The sequence below is a fragment of the Benincasa hispida genome, chromosome 10 (assembly GCF_009727055.1).
Source record: "Benincasa hispida cultivar B227 chromosome 10, ASM972705v1, whole genome shotgun sequence".
In the NCBI taxonomy this organism is placed as follows: Eukaryota; Viridiplantae; Streptophyta; class Magnoliopsida; order Cucurbitales; family Cucurbitaceae; genus Benincasa; species Benincasa hispida.
This window is the reverse complement of record NC_052358.1, coordinates 26,344,416-26,365,537: the sequence shown is the minus strand read 5'-3', so window position 1 is coordinate 26,365,537 and position 21,122 is coordinate 26,344,416.

Genomic DNA, 21,122 nt, shown 5'->3' with positions numbered 1-21,122 from the left:
AATCATAACTTCCCTTTGAAGACTCAGATCTTCTTGTTTCCTTTCCAATCTACAACAAGTTTTTCTAATTAAACGAACTCTTTCCTAAAAAACAGGAACTGTGCAACCGGACACCACCACTCGGTTACCTTGGTATTATCAGAGGGATAGTATCGATGAGAGTGTGTGGTCTTTGATAATAATTTTGGAATCAAGAAGATTTTTCTAGAGAGGAGATTATAGAGAGTTCTAGTGAGCATTGTAATATAGAGAGCCTAAGATACTTCTGTGAAGAAGATGAAATCAATGTAAAAAACTTCCTATCATGTGAAACCAACTTTCATGTTTAAATGAGAGTGTGGGTTGAGGGAGTTACGATAACTCCTTCCCCTAATTTAATTTTAAATCCAAAAAATGAGTTTAATATTAAATATATAAATATATATTTATATATATTAACTACTTTAATGTATATATAACTAACCTTATGTTATATTAAATATAACACATAACCTATAGTTTATATTATATCACATATAAAATAACATATATTATTCTCTCATTTAACCTATAGTATTTAATATGAGTCAAATTCATATTAAGTTTAACCTATAATTTTTATATGAATTACATTCATATGAATAATATTTGAATCAAATTCAAATATTTATTTCTTCTCAAATAAAACTTTATATTATAATGTATCATATACATTATATTAATAATATCATATATAATTAATTCCCCCAATTAATTTGAACTATTCAAATTAATCCAAAATTAATTCAATTTTCATTTATCCCATGTGAGCTATCGAGGGGACCTTATGGACCTATAGATTGAAGCTTCAAGGATTCAATTGTCAACAGCTCCTATCGTAAATAGGATTGACTACAGATTCGAGGCATAGCACACGGTTTCATAAAACCGTACGATTTTCCCGATCTAAATATAGCAGATAACATCAGAGCCCGAGAATTGATGTGTATTCGAATCAGTGGTACTTTATTAATTAATTAAACTCTTTAATTAAATTATTCAACTTCCATTAACTGTCGGTCACTCCACTAAAGACCGACAGCTGCATTATTCACGATACAGATATATTTTTGTGTCCATTGGATATAACCAATCAATGGGACATTGACCCTTCACAAATTGTTCAGGACTACAGTTAGGTCAAAATTATTGTTTTGCCTATGTAGTTATATCTAACTTCTTAAGTACGATTGATCCCTTTAATGAACAATAAGTCATAGTCCAACTTTGACAGAACCCCTCTCATGCCAAGAGAGGGTGTGGTATCACATTGTTCAAGACCCGGAATCAGCCCTTAAGAGAGTAATTTCTCTACTTACTCTAACTATAGAGAATAGTGAATTCCTTCTTCTGTAGCTACATTTCCAGCTCCTCAATCAAATGAATCTCCAAAATGGTAGGCATATTGAGTCGACAGCTCTCAACCATGCAGATCAAAGGACCGCTTTTATAGGTAGAAGTTGACGACTCACTTTGGATTTAGGTCAAGTTACCTATGGTCATCTTGGTGAAATGTAAGTCTGTTATACCAACGGTGTTATATAGAGAGACTATTCATTTCATGGTCCGACCTTATACAAACTCTTTGTTTAAAACAACCCGGCTCGGATATCTCCACGTGAATGATGAAGATCAGATCATTTGTAGCACTTTACAACAATTGTAACAACTGCAAAGCGAGTCGTATTCGTAGTGTCACTAAGATAAGGTACCATGCCTTATCCATCTACTACAGATTGTTTAGGTTATCACTTAAACATGATCCACAAGTAAGTCTCCACATACATGTTTAAGTTAGAGAAGAAAACTTTGGATCTTAGTTTATTGGTTTTCTAGGTTAATGCAACTAAATGTCAAATAAAATACCTTTTAAGTAAATGGTTTGTACAGTACAATTACAAACTACAAGATCCACAATATTTTGGGCATCAACCCCAACAATTTCCCACTTGTCCTAAAGCTAGTGAGGTGTACATCATAAAAGTCAAACTATTACAACAGTACACAAAAACAAGAAACTAGTGCATACAATACGACCCTAGTACAAAATCTCCCACTTGCCTAGATTAGATGTGCTCTATCTCGTAGACCAAGACTTTTTAGGTTAAGGGTGTTCACGGTTTGGTTCAGTTCGGTTTGGGGCTCAAACCGAATCGAACCCTAAATATTAAAAAATGTAGTTTTTTAAACTGAACCGAACCATGTTCGGTTTGGTTTCACTTTTTTTTTGTTTTATTTTAATTTTTTATATGTTTTTCATATGTTCTAAATTATAAACGGTTTGATTCGGTTTGGTTTCAAGTTTTTTTAATATATATATATATATATATTATTTTTAAATATATTTATTAAAAAAGCGATTCGATTCGGTTTCAAGTCGGTTTCAGATTTGAAATCAAACTGAACCACATTAATTCAGTTTGAAAATATATCAAACTGAACCGCACATTAATTTGGTTTCCGATCAGTTTCGGTTCGGTTTAGCATTCGATTCGATTTTAGCGGTTTCAATGATCACCTCTAGTTTAAGGGATCCTCAAACATCTTAGTCGTGAGGACCTTTGTAAATGGATCAACAACATTGTGCACCGAAGCTATCTGCATGACGATGACGTATCCTTGATGCACAATGTCTTGTATCAAACGATACTTTCGCTTAATGTGCTTCCCGCGCTTGTGGCTTCTGGGCTCCCTAGAATTAGCCACAGCACCACTATTATCACAATATAGGGTGATGGGCTTTGACATGTCTGGAACAACTTCCAGATCAGTAAAAAATTTCCTAAGTCAGATAGCCTCTTGGCAGCTTCTAGCTGCTACATATTTTGCCTCCATGGTGGATTCAGCAATGCACCCTTGCTTGGTGCTTCTTAAGACTACAACTTTTCCATTAAGAGTAAACACTGATCCTGAAGTAGATTTCCTAGAACCCCCATCAGTCTAAAAATGAAAGTTAGTGTATCCTATAAGGATTATATCTTTAGACCCATACACGAGCATGTAGTCCCTCGTTCTTTGAAGATACTTGAGGATGGTTTTAACGACAATCTAGTGATTTAAATTTTGGATTAGACTGATATCTACTGACTATCTCTACTCATAGGAGATGAGGTCTAGTACATAACATTGCATACATCAAGTTGCCAACAGCCGATGCATAGGGGATTCGTCTCATCTCCTCAACTTCTTAAGGCGTCTTAGGACACTATTCCTTAGACAGAGCAACTCTATGCCTAAAAAGGAGCAAACCTCTCCTGGAGTTTTTCATCGAATACTTGACAAGCATCTTGTCAATATACGATGCTTGAGACAACACCATCGATTTGTTCTTTCGATCCCTAAAGATCTGAATGCCCAGAACAAACTGTGCCTTTCCCTAATCTTTCATTTGGAATTGGGTTGCCAGCCATTGTTTTATGTTAGTTAGTAGATCTACATCGTTCCCAATATGTAGGATATCATCTACGTACTACACTAAGAAAGCTACTGAACTGCTGATTATTTTCTTGTAGACACAAGGCCCATCAACATTTTTATCAACGACATACGATTTGATTGCAGTATCAAACCTTATATTCCAAGATCGAGAAGCTTGTTTCAATCCATAAATGGGCAGATTAAGCTTGCAATCCTTTTACTGTTGACCTTAGGTTATGAATCCCTCTGTTGCTGTATATAGATGGTTTCCTCAAGATTACCATTCAGAAAGGCAGACTTAACGTCCATTTGCCAAATCTCATAATCATAATATGCAGCAATGGGCAAGAGTATCCGAATAGACTTCAACATGGCCACAGGTGAGAAAGTCTCCTTATAGTCAACTCCCTCAACATGGGTATAACCTTTGCCATAAGCCTACCCTTAAAGGTTTGCACCTTACCATCAACACCCATTTTCCTCTTATAGATCCATTTACAACCTATAGGTTTCACACCATCAATTTGATCTACAAGATCTCAGATCAGATTGAAGTACATATACTCCATTTTGATACTATAGCTTTGATCCATTCATCTTTGTCTATATCCTCCATTGTCTTCTTATAAAACAATGGATCGTCAATGTCACCATCAGATATGACGGCTAGGGTTTCTGTTAAACCCATATAACGAATAGATGGGTTCACAACCCTCCCACTACATTGAAGCTCCCTTAACGATTGATGTGGATGTGAATTAATAGATGAACCAACATCAACAACTCTTATTGACGTACTTGGCTCTTCAACAACTCTTGTTGAAGGTTCAGTAGTTTCATTGGAAAGTTCATTAAGTAATATCTTACTACGCGGTTTCTGCTCCCTAATGTGGTTCTCTTCTAAAAACGTAACTTTTGTTGACACAAAAACTTTATTATCTTTAGGATCGTAGAAGTAATTATTGCTCTCCTTTGAGGTAGCCTACAAATAGGAACAATTTTGAATGAGATTCCAATTTCTTAGGATTAGCCTAAAGCATGTGTGTTGGGCAACCTAGATCCTGAAATGGCATAAACTACCTTTATGACCATTCCATAACTCCAAAGGTGTTCTAGAAATACTCTTGAATGGAACACAATTCAAAATGTAGGCTGCAGTTTATACTACATAACCCCAAAATAAGTCAAGTAAGGAAGTGTAACTCATCATAAACCGAATCATGTCCAACAAGGTTTGATTTCTCCTTTTCGATACACCATTTTGTTGAGTTGTACCAAATGCTGAGAATTAGGATATAATTCCATGTTCTATCAAATAGTCTTAGAATTTCAAATCCATATACTCTCCACCTCCAGTAGATCGAAGTATTTTAATTGTCTTATCTAATGCATTTTCAACTTCAGCCTTATATCCTTGAACTTTTAAAGGGTTTCAGACTTATGTTGCATCAAGTAAACATACCTATACCTTGACTAATCGTCGGTGAAGGTGATGGAATATTCAAACCCTCCTCTTGCCTTAACATTCATAAGACCACAAAGGTCTGAATGTACAAATTCCAAGGGTTCTTTGGCTTTTTAACCTTTTCTAGTAAAGGGTCTTTTAGTCATCTTTTCTTCAAGGCATGACATACATACATGTAAAGATTTTTCTTCTAACTCACTTAGAAGTCCATTCTTAACTAATTTTACAATCCTATTGAGATTTATGTAATCTGGCCTTAGGTGCCAAAGTTGGACATTATCTTTAGGAGAAAATTTCTGTCTTTTGTTTTGAGTTATCGTGGTTTTAAATAGTTCAGTATTTAAGAGGGCCTTAGATGCTAACGGCCTTAGTACATAAAAATTATCTTCCAACTTTGTAGAACAAATCTCAACACCATTTTTTTTTTCAAATAAACACTTTATTTACATTAAAATTTATAGTGTAGTTCTGTTCCAATAAACACTTTACAAAAATCAAGTTCCTTTAAAAATCAGAAATAATATATACATTTTTTAATAAGAGGTATGATTTTTGTAAACAAAGTCAGAGCCCTCCCATTTCCTTAGTTGAGACGACGTGCTCAGTTCCAACATGCATTGTCATCTCACCAGTCTCCAGCTACCACCATGAACTAATTCCTTGAGATGAAGAAGAAACGTGCTTAGTGGCACTTGAATCAATTATATAGGATGAATCATCATTCTTCACTAAACAGGTTTCCAACAGGACTAAATCACATTTATCTTGTTTGACCTTCTTCTTTTATGCCAAGTATTTGAAACAATTCCTCTTCTAATGTCACTTTTGGTTGCAATGGAAATAGATTCCCTTCGCAACCTTGGCTTTTTTGCCTTGGTAGCAGCGGGGTTAGCCGTCCCCTGACCTCCCTTCTTTTACTTCCACTTCTTGGTGCCGAAAGAAGAAGATGCAAACTTAGTTCCAAAGGTCAAACCTCTGTAGAACTTCTTGGAGGATGAGGCAACATTTGCCTCATCCTTGTTTTTCTGTTTTTTGACTTTCATGATGGACTGATAAGTCTATAGCTCATTAAGCAGAGTGGTCGGGTTATAGTCAATCTTTTTCATAAAAAAATTGCTATGGAACTGTAGGAAACATTCAGGTAAAGTTTTCAAGATGAAGCTAATCTGATTGGCTTCATTAATGACAAACTCATTCAACTCCACCACATAAAGGGGACTAAGGCCCTCTCTTGCATACGAGCAATGAAGATGTATTTGAGATCATCGTGTTTGAGCTAAGTGGACGGTTGTCCATAAATTCCTCTTAGAGACTCCATGATCTAATGAGCAGTGAGTATGGGCTCATGCTTCTTGGCTAAGACTTTAGATAAGTTTGCCAAGATATATGCTCGGGCCTTTCCATTCCCCTTAACCTATCACTATGCTGCCCAAAATTTTGGATGACATTAGCAGGTGGGACTTGAGGATACTCTTCAACGAGGATGAATCACAAGTCATCGGTTATAAACACAATATTGATAGTATTTTTCAACATAACGCAGTTATCGCCATCAAATTTGTTGACAGCAAGCAAATTTAATGTAGCAGTCGTCATATTTGAAATTGCTAAAAACATACAATTTATTTATATTAGTTATACATACATTACCCAGTATAAAAAACCAATCAATTTAGCAAAATAAACTAATATATTCTAAGTGACATCTATTTTGCAATGATGCTTCAGTCGGATAGGGTAAAACCCACCTTAGGGTGATCAGTTACCCCTTCACTGAATTGAGGCTATATCAACTAATAATTATACCAGAACAACTCTTGTTCCTATAATTTTTAGTCACCATCATTTGGTCTAGAAATTGTTAACTTGCTTCACTTTTTTTTTTTTTTTTTTTTTTTAAGTGTAACCCCTCATTTTAGATTCTAGAGTTTTTCCCCAATGAGCCAACCGTAGAGAAAAAACTGATTAGTGTAAAAACTAAAGTAATCTTATCCATTTCTGGAGTTTGAGTAAAATTTCATGCAAATGCTATCTGTAGGGGAACATAACCAAATGTATCTCAAGGCCAAGCATGAAAGTTTACTACAAACTAATGAGAGATTGTGGGATGTGTTGACACACGTCCTACTCCCACACACTATATACACTCTCTTCATTCACCTTGATATTGACTTATATAAACACCACCCGTAAGGAGACACAAGCAAAGGTGCCTCGAGGCTGAGTATAGATCTCATGGTGTGAACTTTTAAAGAGAAATGTGATCATAAAAATGAAGTATGATATATCCCATTTTCCTCTCACTGAGTGTTTTACCAATAGTTGATTAACTTAGAAAAATACGGTAATTATTTTTACTAAATTATTAAATTTGACCAATGTAACATTTATTTTGGATAGTTTAACAATATTTATTTATGTTTATTAAACATTTTAACAAACATTAATCACTTATTGCATGCTTGTAACAAAATCTATCTGGTTCACCTTCGAGGTCAGTTCCCAGGTAAAGGTGTTCCGTTTCCTGTTAGCTTAAATACTCCAGCCTAGATAGAACCATCCTTAGACAAAAGTCTCTTAAAGATATATTTGTTACAAATTTGATCTATTAAACTGATTAAAAGATTACACCTATTTATAATCTTATTAAAAATATTGTGATCGTAGGTCTAATGTGAATCAAATTTTAAACTAATAGAAAAATGATTTTAACCTATGTAAGCATGCAACTCTTTATTATAGATTTTAATTCTGATTTCATTTAACTTATAACTATTATAAAGTATAAATGAAATAATTAAAACCTAAAAATTGCATCTACTTACATACTTTGAGAAATTATAATAATTATAATTTACTTAAATTATAATAATTATAATTTACTAAAGTAGTATCATGCATCATTCTATTTTTCATTACATTCTATACATAACAATTATATACTATAGTAATGAAAAATAAAGAAATAACACATTCATACATTCTTACTATATATCATAACATTTATAATAGAAATGATGCATGGTAATGTTATTTATGTATGCAATCATATACTATAACTATTATACTATATGATGCATGACCATACTAAAATAATTCATGCAACTATATATTATAACATTTTCTAATAAATATGATGGATGAATAATGTTTATTCTAAGATGTGATTTTACTATATGACATATAATATGATATATATAAATATAACAATATACATCACATGTACAATCAAATAAAATAGCAATAATGGACCAAAATTGGCATTCCTAACCTTAATTAAATTAATATAACATTTATATTAATTTGATTAACCAAAAATTAAATTAATTATTAAAAATAATAATTAATAAATAAAATTACAAAAAAATATTGCAACAACTATTTTTTAGGTGTCTCAAATGCAGGTTGCTGGAACTGCTCAATCATGCATGCACGTCGTTGGAGCGTAGCAGTGCTTAGGGACTACGCTCCGTGTGTTTCTCCTCGAGTGTCGTGGCGCTGTGTAAGGGTGCAGCTGCAGTCTGGACTATTGTCTTCTTTCAAATTCATCTGAACTGCTCCAATCTTGTCCAATTTGAAGTCGAAATCACGACCCAATCGGCACAGACACAAATACAGAGTTGATTGCAATAATATAGGCCCAAAAGATTCAACGGGCCCTTACAAACTGTGGTATTGAAAGTAGTAATCAGTCTATATGTCAATTTTGAAACATCCACATTGCAAAACAACAGAACATACATCCATTGTGAAGATCTTATGCACCCACCTTTTGATTTTTATGTTCAAAAAAAGAAACTAAAGACTCAATCGGTGCTTTGATACCAATTGAAGGTTTTGAAAACCAGAGCGGAAGCATGAAAGGCATCGTGTCTCTTAATTTAGTTTTACAGAACATTATAAAATACAAAAATGACGAAAACAAAACAATAAACATTTATACATACAACATACTTTTCACCGTACAAAAGGGAGAAATGAAGGGAGAATCACAACTTACCTTTAAATACTCAGATCTTCTCGCTTCCTCTCCAATCTACTGCAAGTTTTTCTAACAGCATGAACTATTTTCTAAAAAACATGAACTGTGCAACTGGACACCACCATCGCTTACCTTGATATTCTTAGAGGGAGAGTATCAACGAGAGTGTGTGGGCTTCGAGAATAATTTTGGAAGGGAGAAGAGTTATCTAGAGAGGAGATTACAGAGAGTTCTAGTGAACACTGTAATACAAAGAGCCTAAAATACTTATGTGAAGAAGATGAAATCTAAAAAAAACATCCTATCACGTGAAACCAACTTTCACGTTTAAATGAGAGAGTGGTTGAGGGAGTTACGATAACTCCCTCCCTTAATTTAATTTTAAATCCAAAAAATGAATTGAATATTAAATATATATATATATATATATATTAACTACTTTATAATATATATAACTAACTTTATGTTATATCAAATATAACACATAACCTATAGTTTATATTATATCATATATAATATACTTTATTATTCTCTCATTTAACCTATAGTATTTAATATGAATCATATTCATATTAAACTTAACCTATAGTTTTTATATGAATTACATTCATATAAATAATATTTGAATCAAATTTAAATATTTTTTTCTCTCAAATAAAACTTTATATTAGTAACATGTACATTATATTAATTATATCATATATAATTAATTTGAATTATTCAAATTAATCCAAAATTAATTCGATTCTCATTTATCCCAAGTGAGCTACCCAGGGGACTTTATGGACCTATAGATTGAAGCTTCGGTGGTACTTGATTAATTAATTAAACTTTTTAATTAAATTAACCAAATTTCATTAACTACTGGTCACTCTATTAAAGACCGACAATTGCACTCTTCTCGCTACAAATATATTTCTGTGTCAATTGGATACAGCTAATCAACGGTGCGTTAGCCCTACAAAAATTGCTCGTAAGTATAATTGGGTCATAATTATAGTTTTTCCCATATAGTTACATCTACCTCCTTAAGTACTACTAATCCCTCTAATGAACAATAAGCCAAAGTCCAACTTGAAGGAAGCACTGAAGGCTCTTGAGCGGAAAAGGGATCGGACCCAAAATCCCAAATTTACAGAATAAATATTTTACAACAAACAAATGGGTAAAATATACATTTAATTGAAGAACAATTAATTTATAGCATGCTCAAGAAGAAATTTACAAAAGAGAAAATTGGGTTTCATAAACCCTTACCTTGAAGACCAATCTTCAACTGAAAAATCTCTCGAATCGATGGAACACCACCACGTGGAAATCTCTGTATTCTCTAGATGAGGATCTAGGAGATGTGAGCTCTGGCTATTTTGGATGAGGGAAAAGAAAGTTGAGGGGAGGAGAAGATTGGGAAAAAATCACAGAACGTTTCTGTGTAAATTTTGTGTTGTCTCATTATGAAAAACAAAATGTGGAAGATGAAGCAACCAACCCCCACTATCACGTAGAGGAGAGAAGGGGGGGGGGGGGGATTACAACTCCCTCCCAAAAAATGATTTTTAGTAAATCAATTAATAACTATATTTATATGATAACTATCTTATCATAATATATATATCTACTTTATCATATAATATATATATTAAAACTATATGTTATATCAAATATAACATATAACCTATAGTTTCTATATTGTATCAAATACAATATAACCTATATTTTCAATTCTCTCTCACCAATGGGTTTTAATATAAATTAAATTTAATTATATGAATCTAATTCATATAATTAATATTTAAATCATATTCTAATATTTATTTCTCTCAAATAAACTTTATATTATAGTGTACTAAACACATTATAGTAATTACATTATATATGATTAGATTAAATTAATTATATCTCATATAATTAATTCCCTAAATTAATTTGAACAATTCAAATTAATCGTAAAATTGATTCTCATTAATTTTCATTGAGCTACAGAGGAAACTTCATGGACCTATAGCTTGAAGCTCCAACAGTACGTGAATGATTAATTAAACTCCTTTAGTTAAATTATTCACCATTCATTATTGACGGACACTCCATTAAAGACCGACATTTGCATTCTTCGCACTACAGATATATTTTTGTGTCCATTGGATATAACCAATCAATAGTATAATGACCCTTAACAAATTGCACATAAGTACAGCTAGACCAAAATTACCGTTTTGCCCTTGTAGTTACATCTACCTCCTTAAGTACCACCGATCCCTCTAATGAACAATAAATCATAGTCAAACTATGACCAAACCCCTCTCAGCCCAGGAGATGGTGTGATGCCACATTGTTCGAGCCTCGAAATTAGCCCTTAGGGAAGCAATTTATCTACTTACCCCGACGTTGGGGAATGAGTGAATTCCTTCTTGTGTAATTGTGTTTCCAACTCCCCAATCAGACGAATCCCCAAAATGGTGGGCTTGTTGAGTCGGTGATCTGGCCACTCTCTTCCATATAAATCAAAATGGTGGGCTTGTTAAGTCATGTCACCTATAGTCATAACACATTTCCCACTTGCCCTAGTCTAAACATGGCTTGTCTTATAGACCTATACTCTGCAGGTGACCTTTAAACACCTTAGCCGTGAGGGCCTTTGTAAACAAATCAACAACATTGTGCTCTGAAGCTATCTGCTTGACAATCATGTCCCCTCGATGCATAATCTCTTGGATGAGATGATATTTTCGCTCTATGTGCTTCCCGCGCTTGTGACTCCTAAGCTATTTGGAATTAGCCATAACACCACTATTATCACAATAAAGGGTGATGGGCTTTAACATGTCTGGAACCACTTCTAGATCAGTAAAAAAATTTCCTGAGTTATACAACTTCCTTCGCAGCTTCACAAGTCACTACGTACTCCGCCTCCATGGTGGAGTCAGAAATGCACCCCTGTTTGGTGCTCCTCCAAACTACTGCTCCTCCGTTAAGAGTGAACACTGATCCTGATGTGGATTTCCTAGAATTCTTACTAGTCTGGAAATCGGAGTTCGTGTATCCTATAAGGATTAGATCCTTAAAACCATACACGAGCATGTAGTCCGTCGTTCTCCGTAGATACTTGAGGATATTCTTAATGGCAGTTCAATGATCATATCCATGATTAAACTGATATCTACCAACTATCCCCACCGCATAGAAAATGTCAGGTCTAGTATATCACGTCGCATACATTAGGCTGCCAGCAGCCGATGCATAGAGGATCCATCTCATTTCCTCAACATCATGGTTATATCTAGTGGACATAATATATGTACAATGAGGGGAGTTCAACTATGGGTTTTAGTGGAGTGACCCATTAGTTAACGAATGGGGGTTAGATCGGACTAATGAGTTTAGCTGATTAATCTCGGATCGTTGAAGCCCATGATTTGTAGGTCCACGAGGTCCCCTTACTAGCTCGGAAATGGATTAGCTCTAGAGTAGCGTGATAAGTTAATTTAAAATGTTCAAATTAGAATCAAACGAAATTGGAGAATATATATTTAAATATTATTTAAATATATGAAGATGAATTTGTGTAAAAATTAATTTAATATTAGATATTAAATTAATTAGAATTATTTAAATTGTTTAAATAATTATTTATTAATTTTATTAGAAAATTAATTTATGAAATTAATAAATTTTTATTTTAGAAATAAAATATGATTTTTAAAATCAAAATTGGATTTTGGAAATATAAAAACACAAAAATGAAAAAAATTGGAATTTTCAACTTCATCTTCAACTAGCTCACAAAGAACCCATTATCTTCAACCTTCAATTACTCCAAGTATGAGTTGCATCCCATGTAGCAAATCTCTTCGCATGATAGTCTACAACATATTGAAGATATTGGAGTGAAGTTGAAGTGATTGCAACTGATTGAATTTTTCTGAAAAATTCGGGTAGAATAAGGTGTTTTTCTTTCGGTTGTTGCAGTGAGCATTCTCTAAGTTCCCTTTGATTCCAGCTTATTTTGAGTCCCACAACTCAATCTAGAGCACCAATAGAATAGTAGGGAAGATCTTGTGGTGGTCTGCACAAATATTTGGAGGATTTAGCAGCTGTAAATCAAGATTTCAACGGTTCTTCAAAGGTATGTTTTGAAACGTATTAAATTCTGTTTGAGCATGTTCTCTTTTCTGCCAAAATTAATGAATTAGAGTGATTAACGCTCCTCGTCGCTTTTGCTGCGTGCTGGTAGCTATCCAACATAATATGAGACAATGGATAAGATAATTTGGATAGACTTTAACATGGCAATAGGTGAGAAAGTCTCCTCATAGTCGTACTCCTTCAACATGGGTATAACCCTTTGCCACTAGTCCAGCCTTGAAGGTTTGCACCTTCCCATCAGCATCTCGTTTTCTTTTATAGATCCATTTGTAACTTATAGGTTTAATCCTATCAAGTTGATCTACAAGATCCCAAACTAAATTGAAGTACATTGACGCCATTTCGAGATCCATAGCTTTGATCCATTCATCTTTGTCAACATCCTCCATTGCCTTCTTATAAGACAATGGAACCTCAACACCTCCGTCAGCTACCATAGCTAGAATTTTTGTTAAACCCATATAACAGATAGGCGGGTGCACAACTCTCCCACTACATCGAGGCTTCCTCAACACTTGAGGTGAATTTTACCTACTAGATGATCCAACTTCAACAACTCTTGTTGAGGTGTTGGGTTCTTTAACACTATTTTACTGTGGGGCTTATGCTCCCTTATGTGGTCTTCTTCTAGAAAAGTAGCATTTTTCGACACAAACACTTTATTTTCCTTAAAGTTGAAGAAGTATCCACCTCTTGTTCCTTTGGGGTAGCCTACAAATAGGTACAGTTTTCAACGAGGTTCCAGTTTCTTAGGATTTGCCTCAAACACATGTGCTGGGCAACCCCAAATTCTGAAATGATGTAAACAAGCTTTACGACCATTCCATTACTCCAAAGGTGTTCTACTAACACTTTTGGGTGGAACACAGTTCAAAATATACGCTGTAGTCTATACTGCAAAACCCCAAAACGAATCAGGTAAGGAAGCATAACTCATCATAGACTGAACCATGTCTAATAGGGTTCGATTTCTTCTTTCTGATACACCATTTTACTGAGGTATATCAGGTGCTGAGAGTTGGATACTATTCCATGTTCTATCAAATATTTCTGGAATGTAAGATCGAAATGTCTTAATTATTCTATTTAATGCATTTTCAACTTCAGCCTTAAAATCTTTGAACTTTTTAAAAGATTCAGACTTATGTTGCATTAAATAAACATACCCCTACCTTGAATAATCATCAATAAAGGTGATGAAATATTCAAACCCTTCTCTTGCTTTTACATTCATCGGACCACAGAGGTCTGAATGTACTAGCTCTAAGGGTTCTTTGGCCCTGTGACATTTTCCAGTAAAAGATCTTTTAGTCATTTTTTCTTCAAGGCATGACTCACACATAGGTAAAAATTTTCTTCTAACTCACTTAGAAGTTCATTCTTTACCAATCTCTCAATCCTATTGAGATTGATATGTCCTAGCCTCAGATGCCACAGTTGGGTATTTTGTTTAGGAGAAATTCTAAGTCTTTTATTTTGAGTGACCATAGTCTTAAACATTTCAGTGTAAAGGAGGGCTTTAGTTGCTAACAGTCTTAGCACATAAAGATTGTTTTCCAACTTAGTAGTACAAATATTAATACCATTCTTGGAAATATACACTTTATTTTTAGGGAATTGAATACAATAATATTGTTCTAATAAACACTTTATAGAAATTAAGTTCTTCTTCAAACCAAAAATAACATATACATTTTCAAATAAAATATATTTATTCGGTAAAGTCAGCTAGAGTCCTCCCACTGCCATAGTTGAGACGACGTGTCCAGTTCCAACTCGCATCATCATCTCTTCAACTTTCAGTTGTCGCTAGGAACTAATTCCCTAAAATGAAGAACAAACATGGTTAGTGGTGTCCGAATCAATTATCCAGGCCGAATCATCATTCTCCACTAAACAAGTTTCGAAAACAAGCTTATCATATTTACCTTGTTTGGCCTTCTTCTTTTCTGCCAAGTATTTAAGATAGTTCTTCTTCCAATGTGCCTCCTGGTTATAATGGAAACAGATTCCCTTTGCAACCTTGGTCTTTTTGCTCTTCTAGGCAGCAGCTGGTGGGTTAGCTTTCCCTTTTCCACCTTTCTTCTTCTTCCGCTTTTTGGTACTGGAAGAAGAAAGCACAGACTTTGTCCCAAAGGTCAAACCTTTGAAGAACTTCTTAGAGGATGAAGCAACATTTGCCTCGCCCTTCCGTTTCTTGGTTTCATCAAGGATTGAAAGGTCTATAGCTCGTTGAGCAACGTGGTCAGGTTGTGGTCAATTCTGTTCATAACAGCATTGCTACGGAACTGTAGAAAATTGTCAGGTAAAGTTTCCAAGATGAAGATATCCTGACTGGCTTCCTCAATGACGTACTCATTCATCCCCGCTACATTAAAGTGGACCATCATGTTGAGAACATGTTCTTTAGCAGATGCCCCTTCTTGCAAACAAGCATTGAAGAAGTATTTGAGAGCGTCGTGCCTGAGCTGTGCAAATGGCTGTCTGAACATTCATCTTGAGGACTTCTTGATCTCACGAGTTGTGAGCATGGGCTCATGCTTATTGGGCAAGACTTCAGAAAGGCTTACCAAGGTGTACACTCGGGCCTTCTCGTTTGCCCGTGTCCATCGCTCGTATACTTCTCAAACATTTTAAGCAGCATTGGAGCTGGAATGGGAGGACGATCGTCCATTAGGACAAATCGAAGGTCATCGATGATTAAGATAGTGTTGATTGTGATTTTCCAAGTTGTGTAATTATTTCCCATTAATTTGTTGGCAGCGAGTAAATTAAGAGTCGTGGAAGTCGTTATCAATAAATTTGTTGAAACGATACAAATTATTTATATTAGACTATTTGCATTAAACCATTAGGAAAAACAAATAAATTTTAGAAAAATAATCTAATGCACCCTAAGTAACATATATTTTGTAATAATGCTTCAGTGAGACAGGAAAAAAGCTACCGTAGGGTGATTAGGTGACCCTTTACTGAAATGTGACAATCTCAATCAATAGACAGAACAACCCTTTGTTACTGTAACTATCAGTCATCATTGTTCGGTCCAGAAATTGTTAAACTCGCTTAACATTTCTTGTAAGTGTAACCCCTCCTTTTAGATTCTATAGTTCCGCCCCAATGAGCTAACCATTGGAAAAAACTGAGGGCAAAAACTAAAGTAACTCTTAACAACTTTTGGAGTTTGAATAAAGCGTCATGCAAAAATGCTATCCGTAGGGTGACACTCAAGGTGCCATGAGGCTGTACATGAGACTTTACTTCAAACTAATGAGTGAGACCAATGGATGTGTTGTCCCATGTCTCGCTCCCACTTACTACAAGCACTCCCTCCATTCACCTTGATATTGATCTATACAAATACCATCCATAGCTGGACACTCAAGGTGCCTCGAGGCTGAGTATAAATCTCTGTAAACATTTAGGGAGAAACGTGAAGAGGATAAATTGAAGTATCATATACCCCATTTTTCTCCCACTTATTATTTTACCTAGGGTTAATTAACTTAGAAAAATCCGACTACTGATCTTAACTAGGTGATTGTTTAATTTTCCCAAAAACAACATTTTCTTCGGAAAGTTAAAAAATTTGATTAAAATTTGATTAAAGTTCATTAAACACTTTAAAAAATGTTAACCAACAATTGAATACTTGTAATAAATCTATCTAATTCACCTTTCCAAGAAAGTTTCCAGGTAGGGGTGTTACGTTTCCATCAACTTAAACACCCCAACCTAGACAGAACTAACCTTAGACAAAAGGTTCCTTATAGATACATTTGTTACAATTTTAATCTTTTAATTAAAAATCAATTTAATCCTATTAAACTACTTAAGAGATTAAACTAAATTTCTAATCTCATTAGAAATGTGAACTTAGGTCTATATGATTCATATTTTAAAACTACTTTGAAAAAAAAAATTAACCTAAGGTTTGCATGCAATTCTGATTTATCGATTTTAATTTCTAATTTCATTTTGTTATAAGAATTATAAGAAAATGAAATAAATTTAAACCATACATTGCAAGTTAAGCATACCTAGGTAATATTATAACAATTATAAATTACCTAAAGAGGTGACATGCTTTATGCAATTCCATTTCATTACTAATATACATATCATTTATATACTAAAGTAATGAAATAAATAATAACATACATTTAAACGTACATTCATACTATATATTATAACTCTTATAATATAAATGATGCATAAAATTAAATGCAAAACCTATGGTGGGATTTAATACTATATGACATACAATATGACATATATATTTAAATAAAAATCATACATCAAATGCATAATTAATAAAAAAAATTATTGGACCGAGATTGGACACTTAAAAAATTAATTAAATTAATATAACACTTATATTAATTTAATTAATAAAAAAATCTAACTATTACATAAAAAACATCAACCGGTTCAAAACAAGTGAACTGGGCCTTAAACCACTCGAACCGAACCATCCAACCTTCGAACCGGACCCAAAACGCTCGAACTGACTAAACCGCAAACGAACCAAGCGAGGCATGAACCGAGCTGGACAAGAACCAGTTTGTTCTTTCCATCTCAGGGTGTTGCAACGCTACGGAAAGAACACAACGTTATTCTTCATCACAACATTGTAAGCTAGGGCATAACGTTGCAACGCTGCGGTACAGTCTCTACATATTACCGCGTTCTCCATCCTTTCTCCATCAAATTTGGTCTCGTTTTCACTAGATTGGCACTGGAAAATCCACGAATGACTCGAGGACTTAAAGTTACAAACTAAATAGCAATATATTACCCCAAAACATGGGACCTTACAAACCAAATTGGAAAAAGAAGGCAATAAAAAAAAAAGAGTCAATCCCAAAAACATCCAACAATTTTAATCAAACCCATTCTTAAACATTCATCACATGAAAAATGATAGAATGTTAAATCGCACCAAAACACTGTAAAATTATTCCAAATTTTGGAAAAAAAATTGGGCAAAAAATCTTACTCTAATACAAATTGAAGGAACCGTTAAAGGCCTTTGAGTAGAAACAAGATCGAACCCAAAATCCCAAATTTACAGAACAACGATTTTACAGCAAACAAATAGGTAAATATACATTTAATTGAAGAAAAAAATTGGGTTTCAGAAACCCTTACCTTGAAGACCAATCTTCAATTAAAAAATCCCTCGAATTAATGGAACACCACCACGATGGAAATCTGTGTTCTTTGGATGAGAATCGAGGAGGTGTGGCCTTTGGCTATTTTGGATGAGGGAAAAGAAATTTGAGAGGAGGAGAAGATTGGGAAAAAAATCACATAACGTTTCTGAGTCAATTCTATGTTGTCTCACTGTGAAGAAACAGAATGTGGAAGATGAAGCAACCAATCCCCATTATCATGTAGAGGAGAGAAAAGAGGGGGAGGGAGTTCCTCCCAATTTTTTTTTAAATAATAATTTATGGTTTAATAAATGATATATACTATATTAATATATAGATATATTATATAAGTAATATAGGATAACTACTTATCAAATATAGTATTATATTAAACTATATGTTATATCAAATATAACATATAACCTATAGTTTCTATATTGTAACAAAATTAATATAACCCAGTTTCAATTCTCTCTCACTAATGACTTTTAATATAAATCACATTTATATTAAATTTAATTATATGAATCTAATTCAAATAATCAATATTTGAATCATATTCAAATATTTATTTCTTCTCAAATAAACTTTATATTGTAATGTATCAAATACATTATAGTAATTATATCAAATATAATTAGATTAAATTCATTATATCACATATAATTAATTCCCTCAATTAATTTAAACTATTCAAATTAATCCAAAAATTTATTCTCATTAATTTCCTTTAAGCTATAGAGGAGACCTCATGGACCTGTAGCTTGAATCTCCAACTGTACTTGAATTATTAACTAAACACCTTTAATTAAATTATTCACCATCCGTTAACTGACGGGCAGTCCACTAAATACCAACTGTTGCACTCTTCGCACTACAAATATATTTTTGTGTCCATTAGATATAACCAATCAACATTACAATGACCCTTCACAAATTGCTCATAAGTATAGCTGGACCAAAATTACCATTTTGCCCCTATACTTACATCTAACTCCTTAAGTACCACTGATCCCTCTAATGAACAATAAATCATAGTCCAACTATGACCAAAACTCTCTCAGGTCAGGAGAGGGTGTGGCGCCACATTGTTCAAGCCCAGAATCTACCATTAAGAAACTAATTTATCTACTTACCCTGACATTGGGGAAGAAGTGAATTCCTTCTTGTGTAGCTGTATTCCTAGCTTTCCAATCATACAAATCCCCAAGATGGTAGATTTGTTGAGTCGGCGATCTGGCCATTCTCACCAATACAAATCAAAGGATCGCCTTCATAGGCAGGAGTTTACAACTCACTCAGGATTCAAGTCATGTTACCTATGGTCATCCTGGTGATATTTAAGTCTCTATTATGAACGACATTATATAATAAGACTAGTCATTTCGTGGTCTGGTCTTATACAAACTCATTTGTATAGAATATCCCCCCTCACATTTCTCCACATGAATGATTAGAATCAGATCATTTATGGCACTTTACAACAATTGTAACATCTACAAACTGGGTCATAATCATAATGTCACCAGGATAAGGTATCCAACCTTATCCATCTACTATAGACCATTTAGGTTATCACTTAAACATAATCCATCTGTATGTCTCTACATACATGTTTAAGCTACAAGATAACCTAGGATGTTAGTTTATTGGTTTGTGGATTAATGCACTAAATGTCAAATAAAACATCACATATTTTATTAGATAAATAAGATGTTTGTATAATACAATTACAAACTATAAGACCCTACAAGATTTTGGGCACCAACCCCAACACAACTATGACCGAACCCCTCTTGAGCCAGGAGAGGGTGTGACACCACATTTTTCAAGCCCTGGAATTAGCTCTTAAGGGAACAATTTCTTTACTTACTCTAACTATAAAGAAGGAGTGAATTTCTTCTTGTGTAGTTGCATTCCCATCTCCCCAATTAGACAAATCCCAAAAATGGTAGGCATATTGAGTCAGCGATATAGGCCATTCTCACCTATGTAGATCAAAGGACCGTCTTTAAAGGCAAGAGTTGACAACTTACCTAGGATTCAGGTCAAGTCACCTATGGTCATCCTGGTGAAATGTAATTGTGTTCTATCAACGGTGTTATACAGAGAGACTTTTCATTTCATGGCCTGGTCTTATACAAACTCTTTGGACAAAACACTCCTGCTCACATATCTCCACATGCATAATCAAGATTAGATCATTTGTAGCACTTTACAACAATTGTAACAACTGCAAAGTGGGCATACTCATAATGTCACCAAAATAAGATCCCCAACGTTATCCATCTACTACATACCATTTAGGTTATCACTTAAACATGATTCACATGTATGTCTCCACATACATGTTTAAGTTACAAAAGATTATCTTAGATCTTAGTTTATTGGTTTTTTTGGTTAATGCAATTAAATATCAAATAAAATACCTTTAATATAAAGATGGTCTCCTCAAGATAATCATTCAAAAAAGAAGTCTTAACGTCCATTGCAAAATCTCAGACTCATAATATGCGGCAATGAATAGGAGTATTTGGATAGACTTTATGACAACAGGTGAGAAAGTCTCCTCGTAGTCAACTTCCTCAATCTAGATATAACCCTTTGTCACTAGTCTAACCTTAAAGGTCTAAATCTTACCATCAACAACCCTTTTTGTCTTGTAGATCAATTTGCAACCTATAGGTTTTACCCCATTAGGTTGATCTACAAAACAAAACTGAATTGTAGTACATAGACTCCATTACGAGATCCATAACTTTGATCCATTCATCTCATCTTCCATTGGCTTTTTATAAGACAATGGATCCTCAACGTCGCCATCCGATATGACGGTTAGGATTTCTATTAAACCCATATAACGAATAGGTAGGTTCACAGCCCTCCCACTTCATTGAGGTTCCCTCAACAATTGAGGTGGATGTGACCGACTAGTTGAATA